The 27,958-nt window shown below is 36.0% G+C and overlaps 1 protein-coding gene across 2 annotated transcripts in view; it reads right to left on the bottom strand.

Moving 5' to 3' along the window:
- The window catches only part of Znf385d (zinc finger protein 385D), an 885,608-nt gene that overhangs the window by 477,362 nt on the left and 380,288 nt on the right, over positions 1–27,958 (bottom strand). The gene's annotated exons all lie outside the window — the stretch shown is intronic.

Here is a 27,958-nt window from a genome sequence, read left to right as displayed (position 1 = left end):
TCTTTGTCCCAACTCCTTGCTTCACCTCCCTCTTACACTGCCCAATCACAGAGCTCTACTGCAAATATAATGGGCAGGAGAGGTTCCTGCAACAGTGATCCTATGCTAAAAGCTGCTACAAAATTAGCCATGCAAAATAATGCATGTTAATCACTTGTTTGTGTGATTCATGCTTCCAGTCATGCTGAGATTCATCTGTACTTACGTCACAGATATAAGTACAGAGTACTATAGCAATGGGTTTAGGCTCTACTCCCATGCACACCCTTGAGAAGAAGCCACTTCCAAGCTGAATCACATTGTATGTACAGCTTATTTTTTTTTTTTTGGAGGTACATGATTTTTGACTGCAAGTACTGCTGCCTGCCACTAAAGGTGGCCTCAGATCCTGCTATGTACATATCCTAGAAACCATCCTACATCATCCCCTCCATGCTGGCTCCTTCATCACAGCCTCTTGCCTCACCAAGATGACAATAAATTTCAGAGTAGGGTTTCCTAAAATGAAGTTCTAAATAAAACAGTGTGCTCACAGGAGTGATACCTTATCTTTTTAATTCATTTTATAAGGTTAGAAGCAAGTTTCAGGTTCTACTGACCTTCAAAAGGAAGGGTTTATATAAATGGGAGAATACCACAAGCCAGAAGTAACTGTGCAGCACTGGAAGAAATGTTTACAAATTCTGTGATATAGTTCACTAAAATCATTGCTCTGTAATTTTCTTGCTTCCTCCTATAAAAGGGAATAAATGTCTCTACTTCATTTCACCAATCATATTAGCTCAATTCTTCAAGGAGGATTAGGAAAACTATAAATGTGAGTGTTACTAATTATAATCTTGCATTAAAATAAAAAAAACAAACAGAAGCCATGTTCATACAAGTGTGATTATAAAGCAACAAAACAAAACTTTTCAATACAAAAAGCTATAGAAAAATAAAATAGAACTTGCCATCAATATGTCTACCTTATATTACAATGATCTTTAGTTCTCTGGTTTAACATTGTATGGTTTCAAGAGCAAGTTCACAGGACATAGCAAGCATCATGGAAGATCCTTCTGACTAAGGACGTGTAAAGTCCAAGAAGTATGCCAGAATTAAAGTGACTTTCTATTCCCAGTCTCCTGGACTGAATACACAGGATGCCTTCAAAGGAGTAAACTGGGGACCAAAGGTATGGAAGGACAATGAAATACACATTGACACCTGGTTTTGAAGAAATAGTACACTAATTCAGAGATCTCTCTAGTCATCCCAACTGTAACTTTAACTTTAATCTCCTTGCACTGTTTTTCCCCAAGTTCTTTTTCTTACAATATACTCTGCTATGGATCTATTTATAATTTTTCTTCCCAACTGGCAAGTAAGATGTAACAGAAGTGTCTGTCTACTTCACCTATGTGTATCTGAAATTAGAACAAAGTCTAGCAGAAAGGAAATAATAAATGCTCACTGAAGAGATGAATATAATGGCTTTATAGAGGCTCTTTTGGTTTTTTGTTTTCATTGTGTGTGTGTGTGTGTGTGTGTGTGTGTGTGTGTGTGTGTGTGTGTATTTTGTAACTTCCTCAATCACTCTAATACCTTATTTTTTGAGGCAGGTTCTTTCACTGAACCTGAAGCTCATATATTTAAGTGGGCTGGCTGTCTGGAAATCCTTCTGCCTCTGCTTCCCAGTGCTAGGATTCCAAGTATGTAGAACCACATCCAGCTTTAAGTGTGTTCTGGGAATTAAAATCAGATCCCCATGCATATGTGGCAGGTACCTTACTCAAAAACTGTCTCACTAACTCCATTAACTTACTTTCTGAACTAAGTGATCACTTTAAATTAAGCTAAGAGTTCTTGCAATTTTCTATTTGACATTTTAATGATCAACCTGGTATTTTTATATCATTGTTATTCATTGACCTATTTATTACAACATGGTGAATGTTCTTTAAACATAAATCACTAATTCTTTATACTCTGTAATCCATAGAAGGATTGCCATAGATGTAATTTAGATGAAATCCACTCAGTCTGTTCAATCACCTTAAAAATAGAGGTCTAAGCTGACTACAGGACACTAAATCAAAAGAATTACACTAATGGGAAAGAAATATTGGCCATTATCTCTAGTTGCAAACTATACACTTTAATTTAACTGAACTTGTATATCTGTTCATTTCAAGAACAACTGAAATTTTCTTCAAATTCCAATTTGTCCCTTTTGCTGTCTGGGGAAAAATATCACTGTGTGCAATGGAGAAAATTTAAAGGCTTTCTCTCAATGATTGAGATAGAATGATTCAAAATAACAGGATATACGTAGGAGATATTTTACTGAATTTGAGCTTCACATCCCATACAGTGCAAGGAATCTGCTGTTTCAGCAAAGAAACCTCCAGAGGCAAATGTAGCAAATGACTGCCAAAGGTTGACTGAACTAAGTCTGCTGAAGCCTCTCCAGGGATGCCATGGCCCAGAGAGCAAAACAGAACAAAACACAAACTACTTTCAGATGTCTCCCTATCTCATGACATCCAGAACTCTAATTATCCTGACTGATTTGATTTAGTGTTCTTAGCTAATGTAAGAATGGCTTTTCTCAAAATATACTTGGAAAAATAATTAACATTAAGATTTATAGGCTTGAAACAAAACAACTCCTATTTATACTTTAAGAAACTAAAGATAGGTCTTTAATGGATTTCAAATTAAATAAAATGAAAATACACTAAATCTCCCCATCAACATCCATTCTCTTTTACATTATCTGGCTCCTAGACCTCTGAATTTTTCGAAACTATTTATCTCACAGCAAGAAAAAGCCCAGAAGTAAAGTGATGATGAATTTTTCTTAAGAATGGAATATAGTGGGTTGTAAATTCAATTTCTGACTTTTTGGTTTAAAAAATCAAATATATCAAAAGCTCGCAGTAAGTCACATATTGTAGATATAAGTATAATCTGAAATACATTGATTATATATATATATATTGCTGAAATATTTATCATATTGAAATTAGTGTCATCTGATAACTATTTATTTTTTTATAGGAATCTGTACTTTTATCATGTGAAATGTGTTCTTTGGATAAATTTTAGCCAGAAGTTTGAAATATACAGGAACAGTGGAAAATAGAAGGTAGAGACTAATGGGCCTCACCTAAAACTGGTTTTAATAGCCCATGTTTGACATCAATGCAGTGATGTAACCCCTAGAACCTCATATTGTTCATGCATAATGGTGGTAAGAATTCCAGGTAACAAATTAGAAGAGTATCAGGCTATTAGAACATGTCATAGATATAAAAAAAAACATAACGATAAAATGAGGAGCACCCTCATGGAAAAAATTTAACAAACCAGGTTACAGAAGGAATGTACTTCAACTTAATAAAAAACATGAATACTAGCTGTAACATCCTGTTGAGTGGAGAGAATCTGAAGGATGTCTTTCTCAAATCTGGATCAAAGAAAACATGAAGATTTATACTAGTTACTCAACATGAGCAACTGGGTTCAACTTATTCAACCAGAACAATTGGTGAGGACAAAGAAAAGACATAGAAGTTGGAAATGAGTAAGTAAAACTGTAATTGATATAATTTCAAGTATATAAAGCCTTTTAACAACTCCACAAAATCTATAATTGTTTTTTAATATGCCACATTTTCAGGATAGAAGCACACCATAGAGAAAATAATAATAACTTTGCTATGCATCAATAGTAAACTATCTAAACTGGAAATCAAGAAAGCAACCCCATCTCCAATTTCTAAAGTAAATAAACAAAATCTTTATGAATAAGTTTATAGAAAGAAAAAAAATCAACTGCAAAAGTGATATCAAGCCCCAATTAAAAAACAAAACAGGAAAAAATGCAAAGAAATAGAAAGACTTCCCATATTCATGAGTTAGAATAATTTATATTGCTGAGACACTCATACTGGGATGGAAAATGACTTTGTACATAAAGCTCTTCCTACACAGAGATGAGAATCTGAGTACTGATCCCATGTAAAAGTTGACCACAGTAGCAGTTGTCTGTAACTCCAAAACTGTAAGCAGGACAGGCAGATCCTGGGAGCTTGCTGGCTAGCCAGTAAAGTTAGTCAAATTCTTCAACTTCAGGTTCAGACAAAGAACATATCTCAAAACTAAGAAAAATGAATTATAAAGGAAAGGCAATGGAGGAGAGAAAATAAAGAATACACACAATGTTGACCTCTGACCTTCACACACACAGACACATGTTGCATGTATACACATGAATAGTCAGACATTACCACCCACACACTAAATTTATACCTTCTATGCTAATCTAAAATTAATTTTAAAATGCTATGCCACTCAGTTATCTATAAACTCAATATATATATTTTCAAAATATGGATAATTTTATATTCATATAGACCCATGAAAATTTCCAATAACTAAAGCAAGTAATCAAGAAAAAATATAAATCATCATGCTATTTGATTTTAAAATATACTACAAGTCTATAGGAACTAAAACAGCATGGTATTCATTAAAAAAGAGAAACATGTCAGTCACTGGAATAGAATAGAGTCCGTAAACACAAACCTTTGCATGTTTAGCCAACTATCTACAGCAAAGATGCTAAGACCATTCACTGAATGAAGAAAATCCTCTTTAATGAATGGTACTAAGACACCATACGTGTACATGGACACTAATAAATTTGTACATCTATCTACAATCATCAACACAAATCAACTCAAATTAATTAAAGGCTAAATTGAAGGTCTAAGTCTATGAAACTAGTAGAGTCAAACATGTGGTGATGACTAAAGACTTTTGGATGGAAAAAGACCTCTAGGATATTTCAAGGAAAAGACAATTGAAGCATTTAGATTATATCATAGTAAAATGCTGGACAGCAATGAATGCAACAGAAGTAGCAGTCTAGTTAGTGGGACAAATTAGTTAGAAAACACACATTAAAGAAAAGATAAATATATCCTGTTTGTCTTCAGTGTTGTGACCAAGAGAGAGATGCCCTCCCTCCTCCTGCCCCTCAGCACTTGTGGCAGGTGAGAGATCTGGCTCTACCACTCATTTGCTTCAGCACTTTCGAGAGTGGGTCCTTCACCTCATGATGGCAGCACATGAGTTGCCCCTGGTTGTAGGGCTTGTGAGTGAGCCAGTCCCAAGGGCTTGAGTGCATTGTGGGTGAGCCAGCTTCAAGGGTATGAATGCAGGAGAGCTGGTTCAGCTCCTTGCCTGCTGATACATTCAGTGAGTAGGCCGTGGATTTCACCTGGGAAGCACAATAGAACTAGCCCTGCTGGTGTGGGCATGGGGTGAGCAGGCACTGAGAGCTTGAGAGTATGAGATCTGGCTCTTCATCTTGATAACTACAGCACTGGATGAGCTATTCTGGGCAGAGTTGGAGAGCTTTTTCTGATAGTGTGGGTACAGGAGACCTAGCTGGCTGACTAACTCAGATACCACCAGTGCCAAATCCAGGGCATTGAATTGGCCACCCAAAGATCTACCTCATCAATGAACTACTGGAGCAGGTGAAAGGGCCAATCCTACAGATCCAAAACTGCAAGATCTCCATCACACAGGGCACAACTGTTAATACAAGAGAAGTCCCAGTGAGGTTCCAGGATTGATAGAATAGAAGAAGCCAGAACCCTTATACCAGATCCACTAGGCATTGGAATAAACATTTGCAAGCAAAGAAGTATGGACAAAAGAATACACTGTGGGACACACTGTGAAAAACTACAGCTTCCAAAAGGAGATTTTTTTTCTGTTGTGGGGAAGGTTGCAAAAGTGGTAGGTGGGTATGAGGGGAGAGTGAGATAAGTGGGATTGGGGTGCATGATGAGAAATTCACAAAAAAGCAATAAAAAGTTTTTAAAAATAGAAAAAGTTGTCATTTAGGCTAACAATGCTCCTCACAAGAGCCATAGATTAATATTAGAAAATTATGAAAACTGACAAGTGAGGGAAGCAATTAATAATCCTACCAAGGCATTATGTGTATGGATGACAACAAATGATGAGAATGACAAGATATGTATAAAAGGTACAATCATGTCATTAACATCCTGGTAGTAACCAACAGCTGTCTAACTGGATGTAGGGCCCACTCAGTAGGAGGAAAATCATGCCTGCTACTAGAAACTTAACTAGCAACCTGGGGCTAATGAAGTCATGGATTGTAGAGGAAACCTCACACTACCACTTAGCTAGTCTAGCATAATTGTTAACTACATTCTAAATAGTATTCTTATAGCCAGAGATAAGTGTAGCTTACCACCGCTCTTCAATGAAGATTCTCTTTATACTAAATAGAGGCCATCACAGAAAATCAAAGGTGGGCACAAATCACAAATGGATTCTGAGGAGTCTAGTGCCTATAGATAAGTCTATATCATAGTGCTTGCATCTATGGCTCTGTGGGGGGGGGGGCAGAAAAATTGTAAAAGCAGAATACCAGGGAGTTTGCTGTGAAATACTTTCTAAGCAAGATTGGAACTATAACAGGATTAATGGACATGTTAGTGTTGAGGAGAGAAAAATTTAAGGAGTCCCACCCATAGACAAAAAACTACAGGCAACTATTGACTGCTGGAAGAAGTAGAATTTTCCTCTCCCAAGACTTACCCCCTTCATTGGTAATCCAATATAGCGTGGTCAGCCTTGAATCAATATACACACAATAAAAATGGACTCAGAAGGTTGCACATATATATTTATTATTATGTTTATATATGCACATTATATAAATATATTATATATTATATATACATAATATATGCACATATATACATATGTATACTTAAATGTGTATATACATATATGTGTTATATACATACATATATATGTTTATGTAACAAAATCACAGAAAAAGAGGCTATAAACTTTAGAATTGGAGGCATGGGAGGAGCTCCTGAAAGAGTAACTAGGAGGGGCTGAAGGGAAGAATGACTTTATGTAATTCCATTTTAATGAAAAATATTTTTAAAATAAGAAAAGATGAATATCGAGAATATATTATAAACCCAAATAACCCAATAGAAAACCTTCTTAATAACCTTGTTTTAAAATGTAAAAATCCTATTTAAAAGCTAGGAAAAATGATTTATAATGTTTGACCACAAATCGAAAGTATTTTTGACAGTTATTAAGAGTTATTCAAGTCAAGTGTTAATCTTGACTTAAACATTATTAAGTACATGTATTCATTAAACCATGTTGACATGTCCCAGATGTGTATAGTTTTAATGAATCCGTTGAAAACAAATAAAAATAAAAAGATCCTGAAAAAAGTAAAAAGATTAAACACAAGTTCACAAGTTCTGTGAAAGAAAAAATTTAATATTGATCCCATACGCACTTGCTTTTATCTCAGACCTGTTTTCATCAAATATTAGTTGCGTATTTGGAGGGAAGAGGAGACTATTGACAGAAAATTAAAACCCTGATCAAAATAACTTATAAAATCTGCCTCACCTGGTACAGTAAAGCTGTCTCCAGCTGCCTATGTCCTCAGTGTCAGACTGTGGTGTGGAAGCCAGCACTTGAGAATGCACGGATGAGTCATAATCCGTATGACTCTTATTTTAAAAGGCCAACACATAAATATCCAACATTTGTATGATATTTGAAATCTTTGTCATTCTCTGTGTCCTAAAATGCTTTTCTGTTGAACTCATTCAAATTTGTTTGAATTTGAGGAGTCCATATGAAATTTAAGATTTGTTGAGAAAGGGTACCAGTAGTAGTGTTCTGGAGGTTGTATTAGCTTTACAGAGACATCTCAAACTGAGAGCCAGTGACAACGAGGAGAATTCCCTTCCTCAGAAGTCCAGCTTTCTCAGAGGTAGGATAATCCATAAATAGCCATCCCACTGTTAACCAAGGCAATCACTATAATTCTAGAACCCAAGTTAACCAATCAGCTGAGCAGATATCCAATAATGTCACTTGAGATTGAATTTAGATTTTTGATGTTATCATTTAAAAGGAAAATGATTTTGACTCTATAGGCTACATGCCTTTACTTACATGGAATCACTGTCTCAGATAATTCACAACAGGAACTTTTAATACATTTAAAAGCTATGCTAGCAACTTTGAAAAGATCAAGAAAGAAATGTGTGTGTGAGTGAGTGTGTGTGTGTGTGTGTGACTCTGTGTGCTTTATTGTTTTTATAATAATTTTAATTTGGCATCTTGCACAATGACATCAAATTGATTTTAAAATTGCCTTAAGCTATGAATTTTCTGACTTATTTACTTTTAAAAAATATAATGACAGCCTTAAGTTTAAATGTCAGGTTACTCACATAATAGCCGGAATATCTATCATATCTCAATATTATAGTGAAATTATGATGGTATAACTTATCTAGTCATATAATATTACTTTCTGGAAATAATTATTGGAAGTATGTTTAATGAGCATATAAATTCAATAAAAATAGTGGAGCTATTTTATAAAGCATTGTACATTCTAGATTAAAAGTCTTTCCCCATTTGCTCTCTCTCATGTAATGCAAAAGGTATCTGTGATAGTTTTATTTTACTGAATTTCAGATGTCAAACTAGTTCAGTTAATATTTCAGAATGGCAAAACTCGTTGCACTTTAAAGACTCACTTTACAATTATATTTAATTAAGCTAATTTGTGAGTGGTAATGACTTTCTAAATTCATGGCATATGGGCTCCCTCCAGTGGCAAATTTAACACTCACAAACCTGAAATGGTCATTTTTAACTGCAGCGATGTCCCTCAACAGTCAAAATCTCTTAGTTTATATTCTACAAGCTTGAGTTTAAACCTCATAAGCTCACTTACTTGAACAGTAAGTGATCACATCAAGATCAATCCAACCATTTCCTCATTTAATGGGAAATTTGAAGCTTAGCACTTATGCCAGATACAACAGCAACCTCTGTAGAGTCATGAAGTATCTCTGTATGGGATCTCATGTTGAAAAAAAGACAGATGTTTCCCAACAAAAATAATCACTGATTACTGAAACCCAGTTTAATATGATAGGCTTTCCCAACACCCAGTGAGAATATAAGTAATCAGGACACAAGTCTGAGAAAGCTTTTCCATATACTATAAAATCTATAGTTTGTTAAAAGGACATTAAAATGAAAATGGCTTGCCTCCATAAAACACGAGAGAGAGAGAGAGAGAGAGAGAGAGACAGAGACACAGACAGACAGACAGAGAGACACAAACTACACATTTCTGCTTGACTGAAGACAGCCCACCTGGGCATTGGGTAGGAACTAAGGACAGTTAGCAAGATGGAGAGTACCAGGAAAATGACTTGATGTAAATTATTATAGCTATTATAGCTTTTACAAAGTGATATAGCTCTATCTGGTAAAAGGAAACTGGCATGCAGAACAGAAAGGAAGAGAAAGCAAACCCAAGCAAGGGTGGTTCAGTTAGGGACAGATTAGAGAATGACCTATGATAAGAAAAAGTGAAGGATACAGTTTGCAGATAGAGATCAACATTTTCCAGATTTCAGATTATTACAGTGGATTGTCTGGTAGACAGAGCAAGGAGAAAAATGAGTATCACCCAGAGCCCAAGGAATTCTGTTGTAGTGTGAGTAAGAACATGCTAAATCCTTAGAAACTCTACCCACATTGTTGCTTAAGCACATTGTTAAATGAGCTATTCATGAAGATTTCTTTGATATCAGTTAAAACGTATTGCTTAGTTTTAACTATCTAGACATTCTTTAAAACATCTATTTTTTTATTTATATCTCTCTGTGCTGTAGTTATCCATGGGCTTAAGTGCTCACAGAGGACAGAAGAGGCCTTTGGATCCTCTGGAACTAGAGTTGTCACTCTAGTTGTTATGAGCTACCCAACATGGGTGCTATGAACAAAACTCAAGTCTTAGGGTAGAGCATCAAGCGTTTTTAATCATCAAGCCATTGCTCCAGCCTAAGTTCTTTTCAAAGACATAAAAATATGACAGAATCATAAGCACTGGGATTGTATTTTTATAATTCAAATATTAGATGATGAGGTAAGGGGAAGAAAATGAACTTTTTTTATTCTCCTAGGATTTAAATATTACTTTTAAGTCCAATTATTTCAAAACAAAAAAAGGACAATGTATAATAAAGAGAAAAATTACATTTCAGAGTTGTTCAATATCACACAATTTTTTCCTTATCACTGAACATAAAGACATCGTGGCACACAATTCATTACTAATCTTTCCCCAAGGACTAGCCAATAGCAGAAAGCAACTTGCTGCAATAAAATTTTCCTAATGCAGATAATGCAATGTGATTTTTAATGAGTTTCATTCTTGTTTCTAATGGAAGAGAACTTCATACAGAGAAAGATAAAAAATGTGGTTCATGCATTAACTACCTCCAGATGCCATTCTACCCATAATATTATTTCAAATTAATTATATCTATAATTTGTTTCATTCTAGTTATTCTAAAAGAACAAATATATATATATATGTATATAGATATATACATATATACATGTAGTATATATACAAAACATATGTATATATATACACATATAAGTACTATATATGATATTCATGTATAGCATATATACAAATATAAAATATGTATATATACTTATGTATACATTAAATATACACATATATGCACATATAATAGATTTATACAAAATAGGTATGTATAAATATATATTCCTGTTTATAAGATTTTGTAATGCAGCATCTCCCTCATGTTGAATGCATCATTATAATTTCTTAGCTATCAATGACACAAACCAACTATGATGACCAAAACAATGGGTTACTTCCTAAAACAATATGGGTCTTCAGTGGGTGCTTTCTGGACTGTTTTATGCATTATCTCAATTATGAAATTTTCTCTGCTTTCATGTTCTAAGCCTTCTAGAAATTACAGCCTCTCTGTGGAAAGTTGGATCTCCAAAAATAAGAATAGGGGAATATATTTCCTTCCCTGCATGGCAGTATTTACTGGATAATTTACTGGTAATTTTTTAGGATAATTCAAAAGACTTTACCTAAACACCTACTGTATTATATGCCTCTGATTTCATCACAAGGAATGAAGTTTTATGTTCAGATTAGAACAGGTTTGCAATTAGATGTCACTCTCTAGGAAAGTGGTTTCCATAAGAATGAAACCAATTTGATAATTTGTCAAGTTAGTAGATTTTTGGAAAGCTAGGAACATGCTAAGCATGAGGACATAAGCTGTAACAGAAAAATCTAGAAGAATAAATTATTTAAGATTGAAAATAGGTGAGAAGACTGACAAGGGATGAAGCTACAGGCCAAGGAAGACACAGAGGAACTCAGAACCTATTAGTAAAGATGCCATGTAGAAATCATTACTTTACCAATACCTACTTTCAAAAACAGCAAAGAAGTTCTGCTTTCCTACACAATGAGTGATAATGTTAAGATCTACTCAACTCAAAATATTTCTTTAGCAGTGACACTCAGAGTTATTCATGGTGTTACAGATTACCTATTGAGGAGGCTACTATTATAATTTTATAATCTGTGCTTAATATTCATTGAATTAAAGCACTTTATTCAGGAAGGATCCTAATCAGGACCTGAGAAGTTCTAAAGGGCAGCTCCTTAAGAATCTGGAAAAAACAATTCACAAGTCTCAGAAGGTCCCTGAAACTTATCAGATCTACAAAAATACTCTTTTCTCCAAAGTTGTATAAGTGGTAAGGACAACTTAGAAGAGACTCTGACCCATGGAATTTATGAGTCCTATGAAACTCTAGTATTCATTTTCATAAGCAATCTTCCATGGTGGGGTAAACTTTTGGTAATGATGCTGCCTTTGACTTGTCTATGCTGTTGTAAGTGTCTCCTCACTCACACTCCTTTAAGCAACTCCAATAAATTTATTGATTCATCAAATTGGGCTTTTGTGGTATCTTTACTTTGTCATCAATTTCCTATTTGGGGTAGGTGCATATTAGCTTACATATCCCCAAGAATAATGCCATAAAACATAAGCAATAGCAGGAATGCTATGATATATCCCACAAGTCACAGGAAAGTTCCACCTACAACATAAAATGCCAAACTAATGTGAATGTTGAGAGATCCTGCTTTATGACTTAGCTCACATATCCTTGTCATACTGTGTTTTTATATCACAATAATACTAAGATTCTATTCACAAGAAATTCATAGTTTCTATGTCTTATATCTGAGACTTGCAAAATGTAGAAAACATCAATTACTAAAGAGTGCTTGTTTAGCATGCATTACTGAACCCATCTTCAGACAGACTCTGATGCAGTGTGTGTGGAATCAGTTTTTTAAATATTACATTTCTATCATGTTCCCAAGTGGTCACCTTACACTGTTGATACAGACACAACACAGAGTGAATATGTGTTTAAACCATGGCCAGGAACTTCTCAATCCTTTATCTTTGGGGAGTTGGAGCAGCTAACTTCACTTTAAGGGTTTCTACCTTATCAATCTAATAACAGTACATCCCTGTATATTTGGTATTTATATTTTTTCTAGCAATTCTAAAAAACTCTTCTGTTGAGTACACACCTCCTTTGTTTGATTCCTTTCTGTCTAAATTTCTCACTGAAGTGTTTATTTCTTTCTATACCTCAATAACAATCATATTGTATAACACAAGGTCACAACCGTTAAAAGCTTTTTAAATATGGAAAAAGTAAAAACTGAATCACATAAAAAAAAACAGGTCAACTGAATTTCTTCCAAATAGAATATAAAAAAAATGTGAATAAATGTCAGGGATTGCAGATCAAGTTAAATGGTGAGCAGCTGGAAAGGGGTGCACCTCAGTGCTGTGCTGGGAATGAAAATCTGAAAATGAAATAAAAACTTAACTCGCTTATTACAGGATAAGGGTGATGAAATGCTAATAAGATTATATAAAAATATTCAACTGAAAAAGAAACACCAACAATAAGAGGAATGATATACTGTTTTGACAACCGCAAAAACAAAAGTGGAATTAAATATTGGCAATTCAAGGGAAAGCAACTGGAACTACTTTTCACACTACTAGTAAATTTACCTTTAGATGTCCAACAGAATCAAACAAGGAAGACAAATCCAATTATCAAAATAAAATATCTTCTACAGCTGTGGAAAAATGATTACCAATATATCTTCAGAATAAATGAACACCATCAAGGATTTGCTAGTGAAGATGATGATGATATACTTTTCCTTATTAATAAACTAATAAGAGAAGAGATTCCTGAGAAAATAATTGTTAATATAATACCAGAAATATAGCTCATTTGTAAGGTATATAAGTTTAGTTCTCAAGAAAAAAAGTCAAAACCATAAGAATACAAAAAGATCGATAAGCCAACAAAAATGAACTATAAAATATTATTAAAACAATGAATTATATTGAAAAATTTAAACAGTACTACTAATGCATTGTTATTATAAATATAAATACATGTGCACATATACATAAAGAGAATCATGATTTATTGCAATCTGTTCAATAGGTATATAGCTAGTGATCTGGCAAAGAGACTTTACTAACTTGCTTTGGCTTAGACTAAATTAAAAACTACATTATTCATATATAACACCTGATATTTCTTGTAAATACTATCACAGTTAGTGTACATGCCTGACCCTCAAATATACTTGTTCTCTTGCCTGAGAATCAGGACACTTTATGTTTCAAAGAGGTTAAGTGACCTGTCTAGTCTCTGACATTCGGGTTCATGTTCTGTCAATTTCCATTTCTGTGTTGCCCTTGGATAATTATAACTCATCAGAACATTAATGACTAACATTTACTGGGCATTGTGGATGGTGCAAAGCAAATTGACTGCACTATCCCATTGAATTTTCAATGTAATATTGTTATTCCCATTTGTAGGAGATTAATAGGCTATATTGAAGGTCATAAGACTATTAAATCCATGACTGATTCTTAAACCCACACACAAACCACTTTCTCAAATATTTGTTTTTAAAAGAATATTAAAAAAAAAATAGAAGGAAATACAGTATAGGTGGTGGGGAACAAGGAAAGATTTCCATCAATAGACTCCAAGTTAAAGTGAAAGAGGTCTGTGTTCCTTTGCTAATGATTAAGGAACCAATGGAAATGTGCTGTCTGCTTTGAGTTAGCTTTAAATTTCCACCCAGCCTTAAACTTTGACTCTAAATGAAATTAAAACAAATATATCAAGTAAGGTAAAGGTGGAAATTAAGATAGATTTTAAAGCATTTATTGCTTGAGAATAAGACACTAAATAGTCACCAATTTATAGTCAAGAACATGATAATAGTAGAGCAAATTATTGCCAAATAAATAATACTGCTGGATAAAAAAAATTCATGCCAGGTACTGTCTCTAAGCTTCAAAAAAACCACTGCTGGTCAGTCACAGGTTTGTGGCAGTTCTCATTTCAGACAAGGTCTCCGTCTACATGAGCTTGCTGGTGTTGCTGGAACTTTTATAATCCAGCCATTTAGTTACAAGGCTTACATGTACTAGCTGGTCAACCTAGTAGATTTTTAGAAAGTGAGAAACATGCCATGCATGAGGACACAAACTGTCATAGGAAATCCAGATGAATGTTACTTAAGAGTGAAAACAAGTGAGGAGATTGGCAGGGGCTGAAGTTACCAGGCAGAAGGAAGACACAGGAGAACCCAGAACCTCTTAGTAATGATGCCATGTGGAATTCACTGCTTTACCAACATCTAATTTCAGAACTAAGTGGTAAGCTGTGGTTTTCTGTGTCCAAGAAAAAAGTTGGTCACAAAGCGTTAAAGTTTTAAAGTCTTGGGTGGATAAAGAACACCTGTATTTGAACTATATAAAGATAATTTAAACATAAGCATATTTATAAAAGGATATAACACCTACTTGTGTTTAAATTTTTATTCTGGATTAACATCAACATTTAGTTCAAATGTTTCCAGGGACCCAGATTTTCTGAGGATGATGTCAGCAACTCTTAGGCACCTTGGACAGAAGCTGGTAAACAGCATTTATAAATAAAATCCCTGATTTAACATAAATGTGTACCATTCATGTTCAGTGTGAAGGCTAGAAATGTCAAAGTGCTTTATCTGGTCCAAACTCAAGGGTATTAAAAATAAGAAAAACAAGAATATTTAATGGGATTAAATCAAGTTACAAAACTTCATTTTCTTGATTTCTTTCTTTCCTTTCACAACAGTTTTCAGTAAAAACAAAATAAAGATATATTTAGAAATATTAATTAATGTTTTATTTCAACAACCAAAAGAATATGACTATTTTTTCTATAGAATAATATTTCATTTAATCAGCTACTTTACTAAATAACAGTATTTACAAAGACTTGATGTGGTCTTGGCACCTACAATTATCTCTTCAATTCAAGCCTGTTTTGCTAGTTCTGATATCATTGCTCAAACTTCAGCACTTGTCTGATGAAATTGTAACTTGATATGTGGTTTAGTGAATTGTAAGTAAACAGCCTTGTAGTGGCTTGGCAACCCCAAAGTTATAAAACAATTGCACCTGTCACAGCAGGACATAAGATCTTAAGACCATAAGATCAACCAACTACCAAGTAATCTTTCTAAATCAAGTCGGTTTATTTTCATGATAGTGATACGTACAAGTTCTCTTGCCCTGGGGGAGAAACTTACCTTTAATAGCACTTAGCAAGTCATTTCTTTACCTCACAGCATGTTATAGAATATAGAATTGGGATAGAGTTCACTTCCAATAGGACTTATTGGTGGGAAAAAACCCCAGATGCAGTGCAATGATCTAGTCATTTGAAATCATGACCTGCTACATGTTTTGGTACAGTAACACCTGCAAATCTTCAGTCTCATAGTCTGGCTTTGCAGACAGCATCAGCCTAGCACAGTGGTCAAATGGGCAAGTATCTAAACACACATTCAATGGCCATCATATTTGAATGCTGTTATAGAACTTTATGGGTTGGGTTTCTTGTGTTGTGTTTAGAGTGGTGCATTCACTGATTAAATAATTCCCAACCTCACTGACATAACATGGAAGTTATCTTTTATTAGAGTAACTTTTTATAAACAAATACCTATTCATTCTGCCTATGACTAGTGACTGAGACTATGGGATGGAACTTTCATTCTGAAAAGGTGAGGCCTGGGTAATGCAGATATACTAACTTTATTTCTGACTCATACCATCAGTAATTTAGCATGGAATTTTAATATTTTCTTTTGTCAAACTCAAAGCAGAGTATGTCAGCCCATTTGAAGTTTAGATCTTCATTTGTACAAACAATTTGTCAGAAGAAGGGAAATAATCAAGTCATATATTGATTGAAATTAGGAAGACTGTGCAGTTTATATTTTATTTAAGGCAATATCATATTGCTGAGAATGCTGACAGACATACTTAACCTTAGATAAGGTAGAAGGATGAAAAGTTACAGCCTCAGTCACATGATGAGATCAAGCACAAAGAAGAAAACAAGAAGGATGGTTTAGACAGGGGTGGAGGGGTGAGGTGGTGGGGTAGAGGTCGTGAAAGATAAAAGGAAGTATTAGGAGAGATGAAGAAGAGTGAAGCTTTACTTCCTTGAGATCACTGACAATATGGTCAAGAAATTGAGTTGCACAGAAGAATTTCCTCAACATGTGATATTTATATAATCAAAAACAAGATAAAGCTCAGGTCTATTTGTGTTGAATTAAGTAAAAGCAGCTCTCTGGATTGCTATTTTTTATTTCTGTAAAATAAAAGTGTTAAACCAGATGTACCCTGGTGTCTGATCTCAGCCCTATCTCAGCCCTAACAATGAGTGACACAAACTGTATTTGCCCCATTGTGGATCAGAACAATAGCTGACTCAACAGAAAAGGGGTTGTTTGTTTGTTACAGTCTATTGCTTTCTTTTCTCCTGTGATGCTAGATTTAGAGAAAGAATGGAAATGGCTAGAGTCAGAAAAAAATGTCATTATTTCACTAAGAAATATATTAGTAGATAGGTATAGTGGAGACATGTATAATCCCAGAACTCAAAGCAAGGAAACTGAAAGTACCAGCCTGGTCTTAGAAAGCAAGACCCTGTCTCAACACAGACAGAATCCAATGGACACACAGACCTGGAGACAGTCAGACAGACAAACAGACATAGATACACACATACACATATACACACAAAGAGAGAAAGAGAGAGACAGAGAGACAGAGTCAGAGAGACAGAGAGACAAAGTGAGACAGAGAGAGACACACAGAAAGATAACAACTGCCAGTTTCTTCTAGTATGATTGACAATACGAGTAATGTTCTAGAACAGCAAAATATTAAGAGGAAAAAATATGAAGGAGGGGCATAAATAAAGAAACTGACTCACTGTACTAAGTTTTACATCAGAACCAAAATTTTTTCACAGGAGAAAGTTAAACACAACTTGGACTTTTATGTAAATGAGGATATGCATGAGAAATTATCTTCCATTTACATAGAAATTTAGAGGTCATAGTTACTAGTTTAAAACAGAGTACAATAATAGTCCAGTACTTTTGCATAAAATAAATATCATAAAATAACAAAATCTGCTTTGATGATTCTATTTTTATGAAATTGACACAGCTGAATTCCCACAACTGACCCTGTACATATATAACCTTAGCTGTGATTAATGTTCTAAAAATCAATATTCAGAGATAGTACCAGGCTTTTTTCTTATCATATAAAAGCTCCATATAATTCAAGGTTCTACTGATTTATTTACTATAAGCTGTCAGCATCTGACAATCACTCTCAATTTTAAAACAAGGTGGAACTCACATCTAACACTTGCTAATAGAACAATGGATTTTCCCAGGACAGACATTGAGGAGACAAGTAAGGTATGAGTAAGACAAATGACAGAGTCCAGAGTATCAGGACAATCACCTAACCCCCAGGCAAGGTGTAAAGTAAGTACTTTGTAAGATATTCCCAGTCAGGGCTTCCTTTCTTTAGGAAAACTCCTCATCTGAGTACATCACTTAGGTGAGAAGTTCACATTTAGTAAAAATTATGCAAATAAACATCTTTTATTGTTGTTTAGAACTGCTAAATTATGGCATTTAGACATTTGCTGGGTTTGGTTGCTGTAGTTATTGTTGCTGTTTTATACTTTTATTGTTATTATTTTATATTTTTGTTATTGCTTCATTTTCCAGATTTTTTTGTATTTTGTTTTTTAAACTGAAGCCTTGCCTTTTTTTTTTTCTTCATGAAACTTGAGACTTGAAGACTGAGTATCTGTTTTCTTAAATACTCTCTAAACTGATGAGAACTTCCTAATCTTTAACTAGTTACTGGGTGAAGTATATAATAATTTCAGATTCTTGCTTCATATCTGCTTGACAATCATGATTTTATTTGTCAAAAATGATGTTTTAACAGAAGATTAAAATGCCAGGAGTAAACTTAGCTTTTGTTTCAATAGAGGTTTGAAACCAAAGGGTTGGGCTGTGTAACTGAAGATTTTACTCTCAGAGAGTACTAAGGAAAAATTCTACATGCACACACACACACACACACACACACACACACACACACACACACAAATACTTTTAAATGAATAATAAATTAAACCCTGTTACACAGTAGCCATACCACACCTGCATTTCCCATTGACAAGAATAGCATCATTTCCATGTACAAGGCTTTCCTTTTGTATGGTTGTTTGTGCTGGACAGAAGCAGTCCATATAGATTGGGGAGGGTTATAAGGCTCATGATTGTATAAGACTCATGAGACTACACTCCAAGTCTCAGTGGTCACTAAACAGTTGTTAGTGAGGAGGAAATTCATCAATAGAGTAGATGCCTGTGAGATGATCAGAACTCCAACTGTCACCTGCATTGTGATGGCCTTTTCAGTGATGTAGCTACTGCTCTTGTCAGTAGTTCTTTACTCATGTTGCTAAGAAAACCACCTAATAAATTCATTAGATCTGCAGGGCATGGTATCATCCATAGTGGGACTTCAATGAACCCACATCAATTAACATGAACATGGTTGTTTGAATATGTTTTGCTCAGGGAATGGCGTTATTTGGAGGTGTGGTCTTATTGGATGAAGTGTGTCCCTGTGGGCGTGGGCTTTAAGACATTTATCCTAGCTGCCTGGAAGCCAATCTTCTCCTGTTTGCCTCCAGAGCAAGATGTTGAACTCTCAACTACTCCTGTACTATGCCAGCCTGGAAGTTACCCTGCTCTAGTCTTGTTGATAATGGGTTGAACCTCTAAACCTGTAAGTCAGTCCCAAGTAAATGCTGTCCTTATAAAAGTTGCCTTGATCATGGTCTTTGTTCACAGCAGTAAAACCCTAGCTAAGACAGAAGTTGGTACCAGGAGTCAGGTATTGCTGTGATAGGCCTTTGGATATGTTTTTGTTTGGAAGAATGTGGATTTGAGAACTTCTGATTTGGAAAGTCATGGGATGCTTTAAGTGGGACTTAATGGGCCATCCTAGTAAAAATATGAAAGGCATTGTTACTGAGGGTGGTTTGAACTATGTAGGTCTGCTGGCCCAAGAGGTTTCAATGGAGAAGAATGTTAGTATGTGCCGTGCCCTACAGACTGGTTTTGTGATATTTTGTTGAAGAACATGCTGGGGTTTTTTTGTTGTCAAAGAGTCTTTCTGAGGCTAAGGTGAAGAAATTTAGAATAGTTATTTTGACAAATGAAGTCTCTAAACAGACTGGTACAAATTCAGTTTTGTGGTTACTAAAGTTTACTTTTACTAAATGTATTTTAATAAAAAGGAGCAAGCTGACAATAGAAAAATATAAAATCTATGGTTCAAGTAATAAAGGGGCATCATCAAGTGAAATAGAGCTGAATATTTTATTCAAGGATATTAAATTTAATTAAGGGAGTGATGACATAAGGCAAGATCCCACCCAGCTAAGTCTAGGTCCAGGCATGGTAGTACAAGCCTTTAATTCCAGGAAGAAAAGGCAAGCAGCTCTCTGAGTTTAATACCAGTATGGGACAGTGCAAGTTCTAGGTAAAGAAATGGTTAGGTCAAGGTATGGTAGTACACACTTTTAATCCCAGCCTTAAGGAGACAGAGCCATACAGACCTCTGAGTTCAAGGTGAGAGCAAGTTCCAGGACAGTCAGACTTAGGCAGTGAAGTAGTTGGAAAACAGAAAGCTGGTGGGCCATGTTCCAGCTACAGCAAGCAGAAGAACTTGGCCTCTTCAGCTATGTGCCTCTGGGATTAGAGTCAAAAATAAAAGAGACTACTGGAACAGTTGATGCTGGTTAGCTTGAGCTATGGAATTAGTGGCAATTAAGAAAAGACTAGTATCACTTAGGTGAAATCTGGGAAGTGTTTTCTGAGAGTACAAAGAAGCCATGTTCCAGAGATAGCCAAGGTTGTACATCATGCTGCAGTTGGATTTTGTAATGTGTCAGAATCACCCAGGTGGTACTAATTTCGAAGGTATGAATGGGTCATGGAGAGGATCTGAGAGACTTGGCACTATAAGAGGCCATGGAAGGCCACTGGTGAAGGTGCAGCTTCAGTTGCAGTTGATGGCTCAGGACTGAAGAGGTCGTGCAAAGTAGTTAAGAATACTGAAGGAGGGGCCGTCTGGAGACCATTTTGCCTGGGGATCTATCCCATGTGCAATCACCAAAGGTAGACCCTGGTGTGGATGTCAGGAAGTGCATGCTGACAAGAGCCAGCCTGATATAGCTGTCTTCTTAGAGGTCTGCCAGAGTCTGACATATTCAGAGGTGAATGCTCACAGCTAACCACTGATCTGATCAAGGGTTTCCCAATGGAGAAGTTAGAGAGAAGACTGAAGGAGCTGAAAGGGTTTGTGGTCCCATGAGGAGAGCAACAATACCAACCAACCAGAGCTCCTCGGGGTCTAAACCACCAGCCTGGGAGTATATAGGAAGGGACCCATGATTCCATCTGTATATGTAGGGGAATATGGCCTTGTCAGGCATAGGTGGGAGAGGAGATTCTTGGTCCCTTGAAGGCTGAATACTGAGTGGGGGGAATTTGAGGGTGAGGAGGTGGGAGTGGGGGGGGTTAGGTGGGGATACATCCTCATAGAAGCATGAGGAGGGGGGATGGGATAGGAGGTTCCTGGGTGGTGGGGGTAATGGGTTAAGGGGATAAAATCTGAACTGTAAATATAATATCCAATAAAAAAAACAACAAAAAGAATACCTATGGAAGGTTATTGGTGAAGCCTAATTGCAGCAGAAGACCCAAGTGTTTTGGAGATGCCAGTACCATAGGATAATCAACAAGAATAGCAGTGACAGTGGATCAACCTGAGCTTAGAGTGCTACAGGGGGCAGAACTGGAGATGTGAACTAAGTTAGCTCTTTGGAGAAAATCATGTGTGCCTCCCATACACTGGAAGAAGGAGCTATGGTGTTGAAGTTGCTTGGAGACTCCAAGATGTTCAAGATGCCAGAGTCATGGGATATCTACTGAGGAAACCTGCTAACAGGGAGTAGAACCAACCCAAGAGAAAAAAGTTTGTTACAGTCAACAACAATGAAAAAGGAGTTGGAGATCTGAAGAGTGCTTTTACATCAGATATGAAGATGCAGAATTTGTATTTGCCCAGCTGGTTTCTTGTCTTGCTTTGGGGATTGCTCTTAAGTGATTGAATGAATCTCAGAAGAGACTTTGAACTTTGACTTTTAACATTGTTGAGACTGGTATAGACTTTGGGGACTTTGGAAGTTGAACAAAATGTATTTTGCATTGTTTAGGCATGATCCCCATATACCCAGATGTTTCAACAAGCCTACGGAGGACCAGGGAGTGGAATGTGGTGGTTTGAATATGCATTGCCTAGGGGGTTGCATTATTTGGAGGTATGGCCTTGTTGGAGGAAGGGTGTCACTGTGGGTTTGGACTTTAAGACCCTCATCCTAGCTTCCTGGAAGCCAGTCTTCTCTTATTTGCTTCCAAAACAAGATGTTTTGGAACTCTCAGCTTCTTCTGTACTATGACTCCCTGTCTGGGTGCTGCCATACTCTGACCTTGATGATAATGGACTGAACCGATGAACCTGTAAGCCAGTCCCAATTAAATGTCTTATAAGAGTTGCCTTGATCATGGTGTCTGTTCACAGCAGTAAATCCCTAAATAAGACATTAAGTACAACAATACTGCATAGACATGGCCTCAGAGCAACCTCAAGAAGACAATTCTAGACTCATCCTAGATTGTGTCAAGTTGAAAATTATAGATAACTATCACACTTACCAAAGTAGACTTCAATGGAATCATTTTTTTTCCTTTTTCTATCTTGCATATGAAACTCTGAAATAACTACCTTTGCTCAACCAAATCAAGTCTCTAAGTAATTCTCCATGAATAGTTACAATAGTAAACTAAATCTGTCATTTTAAAAAGAGCCACCATCTTTATACTGGAAGTAGTCTATTCAAATCTATGACCTTCTTCTTCCCATTTGCATTTCCACTTGGAAGTTCTTTAGGAAGAGAAAATCTAACACCTATGTATTTACATTTGACTCATGGACACCAGTAGCTCAGCAACTCATATGGTCTTAGTTGACAGAATTCAGATAGATCTGTGTCTTGATTGATTAAACCCTGCCTGCTTGTTAGACCAAAGCTCTAAATAGACCACCACCTTAAGAGCCATTAACTATGGGTCTCAATAACTACCCAGGCCTCACTCTCACTCTTCTTTTCCACACCCACCTCTATCTTACAACCTACTTTTGGCATGAAGAAGTACTTTCAGAGTAATTTTTTTGTTTGTTTGTTTTTTTCGATCATCTAGAATCTTATCTTCAGTTTTCTAGGCTACTTTTTGTAAGCCATGGGCTGGCACTACTTCTTTCTCAGGCCGAGTGACTCTCCAAATCACAGGTTTATCAGGAAATTCAGATTGACAGCCATTCCTAAGGGTTTGGTTTCTATTTCTACTATCAACTTATGTAGATCAGAACTACCAACTACATAAGATGTGCAATCTTTCGAGTCCTATCATCCTTTGTGGGACTCATGTCTTTGCCCCTCTCTGCTACTGGTATGAGAACTTACTATCTGGTCAAACAAGACACTTAGCAATGTTTGTATTCAGAGACTTCTGTCTTTAGTTGCAGAACTGTTGAGAGACTATAGGTAGATATATTCAAGTTTTGCATTAGTTGTTGAATTGTAGGGATCTTATGCCTCCTTGCTCATGTAACAGCAATGTGGCCACACATGTTAAGGATTCCACATTCTGGTCTAACTTTCCATGACATAGACTGAGACTGGTTTTTATTGTGATAATATATTGCTTAAAATTGCTATTTTGAAAAACAGAACTACCTGTATCAACTTTGTTTATCAGAACTATCAACTACATAAGATGTGCAATTCATCAGAACTATCAACTACATAAGATATACAATTCTCTATTTTAAATTTTTATAAAGAATATGTACTTGTGAGTGTTATGTATATGTATGTATGTGTATGCAAGCACACATATGTGTTGATGTTGGGAGTGTGAATGTGGATGGGCACACTTGCATTTTACAGCACATAGTATGAGGAGGTCAGAATTCCTCCACACTTTCCACCTTTATAAACTTCATAACATAACTCTTTATAAAAGAATGTTATTAGGTTTGTGTACAACAAACATCTTTACCCTGTGACATATCACTCACAATGTCCAATATAATATTTTTTTTTACTTTTTGTTGGAGGTAATAAAGCTTATTTGCTATAAAGTATATAATATAATTAGTTTAAGTATTAAAATACATATTGAATATGGTAAGATTAGCATAGATATAACTGTTGTCTGAGAGCACATCAAACATTATGGTCAGTTAAAGCAGGGTGTACTATAAAAATGAGTGATGCCCATTGCCTTGCAGAAAGCTGGTTCTTAGAGATCAATATTCTTTCAATATTCTCATCCATAACACTATTCAATGTTGTCAATTGATTTATAAGATTTTAAGCTAAAATACAACAAGGGGCAATTATTCTTGATGATTCAGAGTTGCTACAGGCTATCCACATCATGGTTCTTCCCACATAAACTCTGATACCAGAATTTTAGGATGTCAAACACAGTCAAATGTTGAAGTACTGGAAATTTTCATAATAATGCCCAGTGAAAAGAGTGTGACTAGCAGGAAACTTCCTCATGGGAAGATAAACAAAGCAAGGGAATGAAGAGACTGTAAAATCATCAAGTATGTACAGAATGGAGAATATTTATTGAAGAGAAAAAATACTGTTTAATATATTACTGATAGAAATGGAAAAGAGTCATTTGCATTTCTGTAGTCCATTTTAAGATTTAAAAAAGAGAGGGAAACTAATAAGATGGAGATGCAAGTGGGAAAGTAAATACTAGATGGATGAATTAAGGGGAAAAATATAATGAATATATTATGAATATATGAATATAAAGATGGCTGGAGAGATGGCTCAGTGTTTACAAAACAGGCTGTTCTTAAAAAGGACCATAGTTAGATTCCCAGGACCTAGCTTGGGTGCCTCAAAGCTTTCTATAACTCCAGCTCCAGGAGATCTGCCACCCTCTTTTGACACCAAGGGCACTACACTTATGAACACATATACACAGGCAACACACATGTATAGACTTAATTAAAAATAGAAATAAGTGTTTAAAATAATGTAAGGGAAAAAGTATAAATGCAGAAGGTGAAGCTGCACTGTAGACAGGAATAGGCTGGGATGGTGTTACTGAAGGATTGGGTATCATATCTTCAGATAGTGGGCTATGCTGTGTCCTATCCTTTTATTCTCACAAAACCAACAACCCCTCCCTCCTGCTCCCACATTTCAACACGTGTGCATAAATAAGTCAGAGAACACTAAGAGTTACCTTCTAGTAGAGGACACAGATGTGAACCTTTCTAATATGAGTTCTACAAGAAAGGTTGAGGTATAAGTTGAAGAATTAATCATGGTAGAAAATTAGCAACCTCCCTATGTGTAAAGGGAATCTTCACACATGCTGTGATGGAAAAATCAGGGCCCTAAGAATGAGTTAGGTTTGGTAGGATTCTCTGGTGATACATACAATCCCAGGCTGGGGCTGGATAGAGGACAGTGGCAGAAATTGACCATTCAGTTCCTCTCACTTAATTATTTTTTTGCGGGGGATGGGAACACTTAGCCTAGTGATTTTTAATATTTTTGTAGAAAAAAAATTTTAGAATTTTTCAAATCAACCTGAAAAATCATTAACTCTGAACATTCACATCTACCTCTCATGACTATCGGCTATTAGAAAGCACATAGTATGCCTATAGAATGTGAGGATTTTTCATGATTTTTGTTTTGTTTTCTTTTCATTTTTCTTATGAGTTAAGTTTGTTTCAAGGAGTTAGATTTTTCTCCTGTTAGAAACGTCACAAAATAAACCTCTCAAATATGTATCATTTGAAAAAGTGATTAGACAGCGGAGGTAGAGTTTCCAATGTTTATGTTTTTTCCTAGAGGTCTCTTTGTCTAAACTGAGAGTTAATTGCTCATTGATGATGCTAGTGTTGAAAACACAGATGCTCACTTTCTTTAAATAACATCTCTTCCAACAGGACAGCTGTGTTCTGTGAGATGTGAGTTCATCTGAATGTAATGTGGCTCACACATGGAAGCAATCACCCTCGGCTTTTGGAACCACTTGACACAACTCTGTCACTGCTGAGAACATAAGCTTCCTCTCTGCTTCCCCCTTTCACATGGCAAGGGTTCCTTTAATAACACAGAAGAACTAAGATTGGCTAAAAACTTGGAAATGAATCATCTTTTGAATCCGAAGGGGATGATGAGGGGGGAGGGGCACTGCACTGATCATGGTGCAGAAGTCTGATCTCACAACTTCAGTGCAGGGAGAAATCCTTAATGGTAACAATCCTCATTTTAAACATGGCAGAAAATGGTGTCCAACAACAGTAGAAAAGAGAGGATGTTAGTGGATGTCCATATAAAGTTGTTCTTTGTTAGGTAGGTCCAGACCCCAAAAGAAGCTCCAAAAGTCACCATTCTTGCCTGCCAAAAACAAAGCAGGAATGGGCCAGTTTTGTTTGAGAAGGACAGAGACACTGTACATGAAATGTGAGAACAGATCCTAGATATTTAACTCTAAAATTGTACTGAAGCTTCATTAAATGAGTTTTCAATTTCCAAGCTACAAAGTGGGATTTTCAACAAGACTCCTCAATGGCAAGTGGAGAAATGAGAACATTTATGCAGAAATGTCTGAACATGTTGAAGTTTACAAGTGCATCTTTAGGAACAATATATCACTATTAGCAAATAAAATAAAGATTTTACAATGAACTAGCACACAAAGCAGGCTGTTGAAAAGTGATAAACTCAGTTTTGGATACCTGTATTTTGTAGCTGTTGTGTTTCAGAGTAATATGTAGATATACCTAGCTACAAGTTAAATACATGTACACTACAAGTGCATACAAACTGTCAGCTCTCTTTTTTCAGCCAAACATCACAGGCCCACTTCACTTCCCTGACAGGACTGTTAGATCCTCAATAGCCCTTTGACTCTAGGGCTTTATTCACTACTGAGTACAATTGCTAAGCACGATGACACTGCCCAGCGTTAAGTTTACTTTAAAGGTTTATTAATAGATCCCATATGTTTAACATGGAATTAAGCTGTCTGAAAGAAAAAGAAGACACTTTATTTTTTAAAAAAAATTATTAAAGTGGGGATCAGAAACATGACTGAGTAAAGCACCTGCTACCAAACCTGCACTACTGAGTTTAAAACCTTAGAACCCTACCTAGGGCCTCATGATAGAAGGAGAACACCAACTCCTACAGGTGGTCTTCTGATCTTATGTGCAGCTTGGCACAAACTCATTCACATATATTGATAGGTTATATCTCTGCCACCACTGAAATGAGCCAGTATAAGGCAGATTAGATTATACTAAAAGCAGGTTTATTGGGAACCTGCTCTTGGGTGGGTGTTTTCACTGGCACCAGGGAGCAAGGCCAACATAGTTGCCATGGAGAAAGTGGGGGGTAAGGGAGAAAGACAGAAAGAGAAAAGGGGGCACATACACCACATGCAGAGAAAGAAGAGGAGGAGGAAGAAGAAAAGGAGGAGGAAGAAGAGGAGAAGGAGGAGGAAGGGAGTGGCAAACAGAGACACTGAGTCACAGAGACAGAGAGACAAAGGGTACAAAGACAGAGAGACTAAAATGTCTGGATTATATAGGGAGTTGCCCCTGGGGGAAGGGCAGCTGCCAGAGAAATGAGCCAATTTAAACCAGATTAGATTATATTAAAGGCAGGTTTATTGAGAATTTGCTCTAGAGTGGGCAAGTTCACAGGCCTCAAGAGTTCACTGACCCCCAGGGCTGGAAAGTTCAGGGTTGGGACCAGGGTATGCCAGGTAGGGACTGAGGGATGTTGACAGAACCTGGAAGCCAGGTCTCCTTTAGTATGTTAACTGTGTACACCAATTCCTTGTCTAGGGTCAGAAACCAAACCTAAGTAAGTAAATAAGTATAATACCAAGTTTAAGATTATTAAGGCAATAGTCTTGAAATTTCTCTGCTAATTAGTGTTAAGATTTTAAAAAGGAGAACCTTTACTTCTTTAAACAATTAAAAAAATTTAGTATTGTTTGCATCCAGCTAATCTGTGTTAAGTAGAATGTATTAGCTTCAGAATATAATTCAATTATCATTTTAAAATTCTAAAATTGGGTGTCATGGTTCATGCCTATAACACCACCACTCTTGAGGCTGAGGCAGGAATATCTGGAGTCAGCCGCAATAAGGGCTGTGTAGCAAGCCCTTGTTTCAAAACAGAAAAGAAAAAGACATATTGCTTTTGTTCAAAGAGTCATAATCTTTTGGTAGAATAAATAGCAAATTAGAAACCTATAAGTATTCAACAAACATTGCATCCAGTGAGTACTAATATCCAT

The sequence above is a fragment of the Arvicanthis niloticus genome, chromosome 3 (assembly GCF_011762505.2).
Source record: "Arvicanthis niloticus isolate mArvNil1 chromosome 3, mArvNil1.pat.X, whole genome shotgun sequence".
NCBI lineage: Eukaryota > Metazoa > Chordata > Mammalia > Rodentia > Muridae > Arvicanthis > Arvicanthis niloticus.
The sequence above is the reverse complement of the archived record's forward strand: the minus strand, read 5'-3'. Positions and strand labels throughout refer to the sequence as shown.